The sequence below is a fragment of the Arachis hypogaea genome, chromosome 20, assembly GCF_003086295.3.
Source record: "Arachis hypogaea cultivar Tifrunner chromosome 20, arahy.Tifrunner.gnm2.J5K5, whole genome shotgun sequence".
In the NCBI taxonomy this organism is placed as follows: Eukaryota; Viridiplantae; Streptophyta; class Magnoliopsida; order Fabales; family Fabaceae; genus Arachis; species Arachis hypogaea.
Window position 1 is genome coordinate 48,317,932 of NC_092055.1, and position 10,651 is coordinate 48,328,582.

General features: G+C 36.0%; 1 non-coding gene across 1 annotated transcript; it reads left to right on the plus strand.

Moving 5' to 3' along the window:
- The first annotated feature begins 7,021 nt into the window (after positions 1 to 7,021).
- Positions 7,022 to 7,128, plus strand: LOC112787610 (small nucleolar RNA R71). Its single transcript, XR_003195014.1, has one exon. It is a non-coding gene; the product is annotated as a small nucleolar RNA R71 (small nucleolar RNA).
- Positions 7,129 to 10,651: the final 3,523 nt, after the last annotated feature.

A 10,651-nucleotide genomic window follows, 5' to 3' on the forward strand; every position in this document is an offset into this window, starting at 1 on the left:
TTGATGGAATTTTGTATCTAAGATATGGATGCCTTGGTATATGTTTAATGATTGGTGAGATTGAGTTGTGGTTGGTACTATGTTGATGGTGAAAATGATGTTGATTGTATGTAACTATGTATAGTGGTTGATTAAATTGAATATTGTTAGAATTGAGGTATGGAACAATGTTTGACAATGTATGTTGTTTAAAATTGAGTTACTTAAGTGAGATTGGTTAAAAGTGGTGAATTGGTGGATTTCGGATTGAGTAAGAAATTTAAAAAAAATGAGTAAAATGTGGTTAATGCTGAATTGGCTAAGGTTTGGGTTGGTTTTAAAGGGTTTGAAAAGTGTATATTTTGAAATTGGAGGTTTGCTAATCTTGTGAAAATTATGATTTTTGCCCAACTTTGGCAGAGTATAACTTGGTCTCCGAACCTCCGATTTATGTCAAACTTATTTAGAAACAAAATTTGGTTCGATATGTTTATGTCGTTCGAAGAATGGAGGAAAAATGTTTTAAAATGAGGAAGTTATGCTTGATCAAAGTTTGGTGTACAAAGTTGAAAATTCTGGACTTAACATCTTTTTGGAACTTCTACATGATATGCGTACGCATACCCATCATACGCGGTGATAGAGTATAACCCGTCGGCTTAGAATTTTCTTTTCGGTAAGAGGAAACAACTTCATTGCAAGTATAGTTCCAAACCGACAAGTAACGCTCAATCAAAGTTTAATTTTTGGTTGTCACAAGTCCAACTCAATAAAAATAACCGAGAGTATTAGTCCCGAGTCATTCTCCCTAGGAATCACAATCGAGTGCTCAATTATCATCAAACCCTCATTTCCTCATAAATTCTCCACTTTACATGCTTTTCTCTTCACCTCTTCCATCCAATCCTTGCCTTATAAGCTTGAAATCACTCAACAAACATATCAAGGCATCGAATGGGATTGAAGTGAATTAAAATTGGCAAATTAAAGGCCCAAAAAGCATGTTTTTATCTCTTAAGTACAAATTAGGAAGAATTACAAAACTATGCTATTTCATTGAATAAATGTGAGATAAGTTGATAAAAATCCCTAAATTCAACACAAGATAAACCACAAAATTGGGATTTATCAAACCTCTCTACACTTAAACTAAGCATGTCCTCATGCTAAACTCAAGAAAGAGACAAAGGGTATCAACATTTATTCAATGCAAATGAACTATCTACTGATGCACGAAAACTTGTATCGCTACAAATTTCCCTCGGCAAGTATACCGAACTGTCGTCAAGTAAACACTCATAATAGAGTGAGGTCGAATCCCACAGGGATTGATTGGTTGAGCAACTATAATTAGAGGAGTGTTCTTGTTCAACTAATCGGAATTGGAATTGAGAACTTGCAGAATATAAATAACAAAAAACTTAAAGAGCAAGAAATGTAAATAACTGAAAGTAAATTACTGGAATTAAATTGCAGAAGCTTAAATTGCAAGAAATTAAATGGGAATGGGGTGATTAAGCATAAATGTAAACTGCAGAATGTAAAGAATGGGTAAGATCAGAAATGGGAAAGTTCATTGGGCTCAGGAGATATTGCAATCCTCCGGATCAAGTTCATTTTCATCTCTTCCTCAATCAATGCATTCATTGGATCCCAATTCTTTGGCAATCCAATCTCTCTAAACTTGAACAATTGCCTAATTCCTTGATTTAATTGCTCATGGGAAGAGATAAAGTGTGGTCACTGATTATACCACATGTATTTCCAAATCAAAGCATTGGTAGGATTATATGTCACAATATCCATCCAATCCCTAATCCGGTCCAACATGTGAAAGCATTTCTAGCATGATCTCCTCATTTCTCTTCTAAGGTTCAGAGGAGATCCAATTATGGATAGCTTCTCTTCCAAGACAACTATCCAATTCGATGAAGATTGAAAGCTTTCTAGTAAAATCAAGAGAAAAGAAAGAAGAAGAAGAATGAAAATTAATATTGATCCATTGAATTACAACAGAGCTCCCTAACCCAATGAAGAGGGGTTTAGTTCATCATAGCTCTGGAAATGGAAATTGGAATTGAAAAGTACATTGCAGAAAATAAACTAGATCTAAAGTAGAATTGCAGAGAGAATAAAATCCTAGATCCCCCAAGTGCTGATCCACTAATCTAACTTAAATCCTATCTATTTATACACTTTCCCATTAAGTCTTCAAGTCTTTGGATTGGGCTTTTGGCCTCTGTTGAAGCAAGTTAAAGTTGCAGTGGATCCCAGTGACGTTGAAGAGGGGCTTTTTGGCCATTTAAAGTTCATAATCTGCATGGGTGCACAATTCTACTATCAACGTTGGAGATCAATGCTTGTGGGTAAACGTTGAGTCAAACATTGCAATTGAAGAAAGGTGAGCGTTGGCCCCAACATTTGACTCAACATTGGAATGCCAACGTTTGTTCACTCACACGTGCGTGTCAAAACAACGTTTCACGCGTGTGCGTCACTCATGCGTGTACGAACTGACTAAAACTTGCATCCATGCGTACGCGTCATCCACGCGTATGCGTCGATGCAAGTTTCCAACTTCAAATTTTTGAGATTCGTATCACAAGCATTGGGGGTAGCATTTGAGGCAACGTTTGCCCACCAACGCTCTTTTGGTCACGGATACGCGTCACCCCATGCGTACGCGTCAAATTGGATTTTCGCCAAATTACGCGTACGCGTCACCGATGTGTGCATGTGAACTCTCAATTTTTCACTTCCACGCGTACGCGTCATCGACGCATACACGTCACAATCATATTTTTGAACCTCCAAAATTGCTTTTTATCGAAGATGTTGCAGGTAAAACCATCGTTCCCTCCAACGTTGCACCCTTTATTCCTCAATGTTTCCAGCAACATTGGTGAGCCAACGTTGGCCACCAACGTTGCATTTTTATCCTCTGTCTCCGACATTTGAGGTAATGTTGGTGGGCTAACTTGGCCTCCAATGTTACTCCTTTTCCTCTGCTCCTTTCTCTATTTCTTTCTCTGTTCTTCCTTGCTTCTGTTCACCTATCATCAACCAAACACATACATCAAAGCCTTGCTAAAATCACAAGAAGTTGCATCATTTAAAGCAATCAAATAAATCTTGCAATAATCTTATGAAAATGCATCAATTAACCATGTTTGATTAAATCAAGGTATACATGAAATTCTCATCCAATTACTTGCTTATTGCTCAAGAAAGTGCATGAAACCTAATGAAAACAAATGAAAAAGGCTAGTGAAACTATCCTAAGATGCCTTGGCATCACAACACCTAACTTAAATCTTGCTTGTCCCCAAGCAAGCAGTAAAACAAGAGAGGAAATGAATGAAAACAGGAAGAGCATATGTCCTTATCAGCAGATAATGAAATTGGTTCATGGGGTTTCATGCAGAAAGTAGTTGAAGCTCAACTTTTATTAGTTTCCAGGTTGAAGTGTCCCTTTAAGTGCTAACTAGAGTTGCTGCTGTGAAGCCTTGTTATTCATCCATCCTTGGTGAATTTTCTTCTTTTGCTTTTATTTTGCTTCAGAAACTTATTCTTCAATTGTAGCTTAGTGTCATGTGTTGTAGCAGCTTTTTATCTTATTTTCAATCAACACATATTCACCACAGACACTTGGCTCACAATTCTTCTTAAGAACATTGGTGCCCAGCACCTCTTTGGGTTACTAAATGCCTTGTAACTAGGTTGCTCTTGATAGTGGACTTTTGGTTGATAATCCCGGGTTAGTTAACCCAAGTTACCAAGTGTTGAAAAACTCCTTAGAACTTAATCATCCAAGAAGATCCTAGTACAAAAACACCACAGGCATGTGTCTTAAGGTCCAAGCTATTGGTGTCTAGCTTAATTCTTTGTTTCTTTTATTTTTGTTGCCAATTTTTGGCTTTTCTTCATTTCCCATGGATGCTTATTTACTAAGGTTTCACAACAGCACCGGGTTTATACTTAAAAAGTAACATTCTACCTTTCATCTTTTATTATTGAACTTGCTAACTAATCAAACATATACCACCACTTAACTTTATTCTAATTCTTACCAAATTTGGACAATTACACTTCCTATTTCAAAACATTTTCTTTTATTAAATTAGAAGGGAACAAAACATACATTTAAGCAGATGAAAGTGAAACAGGCATTTAGACTAGCATACTAAAAACGAAAATCAAACAAACAAAATTTAAATGCAGGATACTTATGAGCACAGGAACATTCAGACTTCCAGACATTTCAAAATAAAACAGTTAGGTAACAATACAACCTCTTGGCATCTTCTTACTTAAATTTTTATCACTCTCCTTAACTTCTGCATTCTCCTTGATGATGATGCATAGTCCTTCCAAGAGATTAATTGTCTTCCTGCAAAGTGATTGGAAGTTGCTTGTTCTCCAAGCACTTGAAAGATGGTTAACATGCATGTATGCTTGTGATTTTCTGAACTTAAGTTGGTGTGGGAACACCAAACTTAGTTCTTTGCCTACTTCTATAGGCAGCAAAGTGAATATATGCAGGAAACATCGAGTGCTTTTATTAAGATAATCATTCTGAACTAAAAATTAAACAACTGTTAAGTAGTTTCTTTGATTGTTTGGAACTAGTAACTAATTATGTTGAGGGATGCAATGTGTTATCAATGAAATTTGTGGTGGAACACTAAACTTAGAATCTCATATTCACCATTGAATTGTTTTGTCTGCAACACCAAACTTAGCTCCTTGCATTACAAAGAAATCTACTTAACTCTTTTATTGAAACAAGCTTAAAAAAATAGAGTTACCTCTAGTTGGGTTGCCTCCTAACAAGCGCTCTTTTAACGTCACTATCTTGACGGTTGTTATCTTATCAAGGAGGATGATAGTCATAGTGTCTCAGATCCTCCCCTCTTATAGTGAATCTGTCTCTACTTCCTTCCTTGAGGATCTCAACATGCTCCAATGAGAGGACTCTGTTGATTGTGTACACTTGAGGTAATTGAGATGGTATCACAGGAAAATGAGGTGGTATTAGTGGATGGTGAATCAATATCACTCTGTCCCCTGGAGAAAAATCTTCAGTGGGAATTTTTTTTGTTCCTCCAACCTCTTGGCATTTTCTTCCTCCCTTCTTCTGGTAGTGCCTTATTCGTTGTGATCTTCTTGTCAGGAGCGATCTTGTTGCTTGTCTCATGTGGCGGTTGTGACTCTAGCTCCTCCTTAATTTCTTCAGTCTGTAGCACTACCTTTACTTCTTTCTTCTCTTTCAAGCATGACCTTGGATGCTCTAGGGATGATTCATTGGGTGCTTCTTTTAGGTTTTTATCTCCAGAATCAACCTTCATGCATTCTTGCTCTTGATCTAAATCATGTAAGGATTTGGAGACATGAAAAGTGAGTTGTTCGTCATGTATTCTCAATATCATCTCCCCTTGTTCAACATCTATGAGTGCTCTTGCTGTGGCTAGAAATGGCCTTCCCAAAATGATTGGATGAAGGTACCTTTCTTCCATTTTAAAAACAACAAAGTCTATAGGGAGGAAATACCTCCCTACCTTTACCAGTACATTTTCAACCACTCCTTGCACTTATTTCTGGGTCTTGTCAGCCAATTGAAGGATCACATCTGTAGATTTAACTTATTGATTTGCAGTTTCTTCATGAGAGACAGAGGCATTAGATTTATGCTTGCTCTCAGATCACAAAATCCTCTGTCAATCATTGTGTCCCCTATAGCATAATGGATGTGAAAGCTTCCTGGATCCTTCTTCTTTGTAGGCAACTCCTTCTGGATGAGGGCGCTGCATTCTTTATTCATCACCACTATTTGTCCACTCTTCAATGGACTTTTCTTGGTTAGCAACTCTTTCATGCACTTGATATATGAAGGCATTTATTGAAGGGCTTCAATGAAGGGAATGTTGACATGAAGAGATTTGAACATATCCAGAAATTTAGAGTATGTCTTCTCTTTCTCACCACCCTTGAGTCTCTTGGGGAATGGTGCTTTTGGCACATAAGGTTTCAAGATTTCCTTCTCTTTTGGTTCCTTCCATTGTGCAGGGTGAATTCCTTGTTCTTTCTCTTCTAGTTTCTCCCTTGGAGCTTCTTGAGTGTGTTCTGTTGAGCTGCTGATTTCTTCCTCTAAAGTCTCCTCACTTCTTAGGGTAATTACTTTGCACTCTTCCCATCTTGTTTCTTTGTTTCTCCTCTAGGATTTTTCTCTGTATCACTTGGAAAACTGTCAATGGATTTAGGAATCTGCTGAAAGAGGTATCCTACCTGAGATTCAAGCTTCTTGATAGTATCTTCTTGGTTCTTTATATTAGCCCTCACTTCATCTTTGAATGTTCTATTGTCTTGAACCTCCTTGCAGAGATCTCCAAGCATGGCCTCAATACGGGATAATTTATCCTCAGATGGTGGTGGCATGTTGGGAATTGGAGGTTGAGGATGGATACTTTGTGCTTGATATGAGGGTTGGTGAGAGTTGTTGTGTGGGTATTAGTATGGTCTTTGGTTGGGCTGTTGGTAAGTGGAATTATTGTAATGGTTGGAGTTGTGAGGTCTATGATCTTGGCTTTGGCTTTGCTGGTTTCTCCACCTAAAATTTGGGTGGTTCTTCCAACCAGAATTATAGGTTTTGGAGTATGGGTCATTGGGTTGCCTTGATGAGTTTCCAACATAATTAGTTTGCTCCCAATCACCTCATTCCTCTGTGTTCATTCGCTCTGGTGGTTAAGTGTTGATTGCTACCACTTGGTTCTTCTCCATCTTCTTGTTGAGCTCTACAAGTTGATTGGTGATCAACTTATTTTGAGCTAGTATTGCATCCATGTGACTCAGCTCCATCAGTCCTATGTTATTGCTTCTGTCAGAGGCATAGAAAAATTCATTGTCGGCCACAGTTTCTATGATGTCTATGGCCTCTTCAATTGTCCTTTTCTTGTTGAGGGAACCTCCTGAAGAATGATCCACGGCCTTCTTTGATTCATATGTTAATCATTCATAGAAAATGTGCAATTGCACCCACTCATTGAGCATATCTGGAGGGCACCTTCTTGTCAACTCCTTGTATCTCTCCCATGCTTCATAGAGAGTTTCATCATCTTGTTGTCTGAATGTTTGAACCTCAGCTCTCAATCTATTGACTCTTTGGGGAGGGTAGAATTTTGCCAAGAACTTGTTAATAACATCCTCCCAAGTGGTGAGGCTTTCCTTAAGAAATGATTCTAACCATTTAGATGCTTTGTCCCTGAGAGAGAATGGGAACAAAAGCAATCTATAGGTGTCAGGATGAACACCGTTGGCTTTCACAATATCACAGATTCTCAAGAATGTTGTTAAATGTTGATTGGGATCCTCCTGTGCACCTCCTCCAAAGGAACAATTATTTTGGACAAGGGTGATGAGTTGTGGTTTTAGCTCAAAGTTATTGGCATGAATGGTTAGCTTTTGAATGCTGCTCCCCCAATTCCCAGGATTGGGATTAATGTAGTAGCCTAGCACTCTCCTCTCTTGTGGAGCATGATTGCCAGCACCTTCTCCAACATGGTTATGAACCTCTTCTTCCATAGTAATGTCCAGATCCTCTTCCAACTCTTGTTCTCCAACTACTCCCTTGCCTCTTGCTTCCATTCTCAATCTAAGGAAGGTCCTATCAGGTTCACTATCAAAAGAGGTTGAAGCCCATCTTCTACCTGTATACACTTAGCAAAACAAGCAGCAAACAGCAAGTGCAAAATTCACAGTTAATGAAATTATGGTTAGAGTAGTTAAAGTAATTAATCAAACAGTTAGTGGAGTTAGTGGATTAGTTGAGCTGGAAACTAAATGAACAAAGAAAAATTAACTAAGAGTGCAGAAAATAATAGTAAACAGCTGAAATTGAAATTAATTGACAAAAGAAAAAAAAGTTCAATCTAGTTATCCTCCAATTTAATCATTGTCAATACAAAATCCATCCCCGGCAACGGCACCATAAACTTGATGCACGAAAACTTGTATCGCTACAAATTTCCCTCGGCAAGTATACCGAATTGTCGTCAAGTAAAAACTCACAATAGAGTGAAGTCAAATCCCACAGGGATAGATTGGTTGAGCAACTTCAATTAGAGAAGTGTTCTAGTTGAACTAATCGGAATTGGAATTGAGAACTTGCAGAATTTAAATAACAAGAAACTTAAAGAGCAAGAAATGTAAATGACTGAAAGTAAATTACTGGAATTAAATTGCAGAAGTTTAAATTGCAAGAAATTAAAGGGAAATGGGGTGATTAAGCATAAATGTAAACTACAGAATGTAAAGAATGGGTAAGATAAAAAATGGGGAAGCTCATTGGGCTCAGGAGATATTGCAATCCTCCAGATCAAGTTCATTTTCATCTCTTCCTCAATCGATGCATTCATGGTTCCGGTGGCAGTTGGGAGGTTCAGAGGAGTTGGAAAGGGGAGTTTTAGATAGATTGAAGACCCGTAGCTAGTTGCCTGTTTTAATTTATGGTTTAATTATGTTTATAAGCTTTAATTATATGTTGGAAGTTCTGGTATTGCCTTCGGCTTTCCCAGAACATTATATGTTAGATATATGGGCACTGTTACTATGCTAAAAAACTCTGGTTCTCACCCATGCGGATTTTTGTGGTTTTCAGATGCAGGATGTGAGGCTCGTCACTGAGGCATGCTGGAAGCTTCTGATTTAGCGAAGATCCTTATCTCTCGGGGTTTTATTTTGGATATATGTATTTATATAGATACTTATTATCCCTATTCTTTATATATATACCGTATTAACTCCTTTTAGAGGTTATTTTGGAGAAATAGGTTCTGTAACTGTATTTTGGTTTTCTTTTGGGTTCTCAGATATATATATGTATGTATACTTATATGCTCGGGCAAGTTACCTTCGCAAACTGAGTCTTGAGCTTTGTTATCTGTATTTTGGCACTCTTCTGTATATATATATCCGTGTTAGCTTATCTTTTACCTTGTTTTGCTTACGTTATCGAATTCGTAAGTTCTGCGCTTTTCAATATAACGATTTTGTTTTACCTTTTTTTTCAAAGGCTCCTAGTTAAAAATCTTGTTCACTATATTATATATATAATTTTACTTTTAGAGGTCGTAATACCTAACCACCTCTGTCTTATGACTTAAGTATAAGACTCTGTGTGGTAGGGTGTTACATATCTCATCTGATCTTCTCTCCTATCATATACATTCACATTCTCTCTTATCTCATAAACTTCTATAATTATTTCTTTCTTCCTTTATTATCTCTCACCTCAGATTACTATTACTGCATAATAATAAAAACTTTCTTCATTTCTTATCCTTCTTCTCATGCATCATTCTCGCTTCACTTAAATATAATGTAAAACCTAATAAAATTTGCTTTCCATCATTAAATAAAAGTGTAAAACTATGTTTATATGATTGTTTTGATTAATTACAGTTGACAACATATCAATGAAAGATTCACGTGGAAGTAGTCCACTAACTTGGCAAGATTATGCCAGGCGACGAAGACAAAACATGAGCGAAGAACAGAGGCAGCAACACTTGGCCAGAAGGTGCGCCACTTACCAAGAGAGTATTGGACGAGGAAAACAAATTGATACATCGACAACAACATTAGAAGATATCACAAATATACCCATAATCGCCGCTCATCAGCACTCTGTGTCAGGTACTCTAGTTATACTTCCAATTAATAAATTTATGTTGTTAGTTTATCATTTAATTTGAATTATTTCTACAATATATCAATGTTACTGTACTCCTTGTACCATTTATCCATAATTTAATATCTACTGAATGTACTCTTAAGTTCTCAAAATACATTATTTTTATGCTAAGAATAAATTTTCTAAATATTCAGATACTCATATTAACAACGGAGCTGGTCCAAGTAACAGACCGAATGGTGATAATATGGGTAGGAATCCTGTATATTTATGTATTTAATTAATAATAATCTATTTTTCCTTAAGTTTTGATTTAATAAACCTTCCATTATTGTTCTAAATAATCTTTGTTATAGATATTATTGTATTATCTTAATGTACTTAAAATCTATAACAATATACAGTAGGAATATGGGAGATTTGGTATCCAAATTTTTTTTCTATTTTACCCCTATCTTTATAAACTAAAACAGCATACTCAGACACATTTTATAACCTCTCCATTAACCCACAAGAGAGTTATGTAACTTCTTCACCTTCAATCGTGAAAGAGATTAAATTCAAACTACTCACTCTCAATCGTCAAAAGGATTAAAATACTTATCTTTTAATACAATAAAAATTAAACATAATAAATATGAAAATTATTCACAAAACATTAATAGTATTCTAAAGATAATTAAAATATTTAAAATAATATTAATTATTAATATTTTTAAGACATAAATATTTAATAATAAATATAAACATTTTAATATAAGCAATTAATTAATTACTAGCGGCTCAACAGGCACTTTCAGCCGCTTGTCTACTGTTTTTTAAGAAATTAATTTTATCTTTTTTTAATATATTATTCACCTTTTAAATTGTCAGATAAGTATTTTTTTCATCATTTCAAATTTAACGTAGTATTATTTATATGATAGTTTGGATGAAATTAAAATTACTATAAAAAACACTTAAATTGCCAAATTATAAACGCAC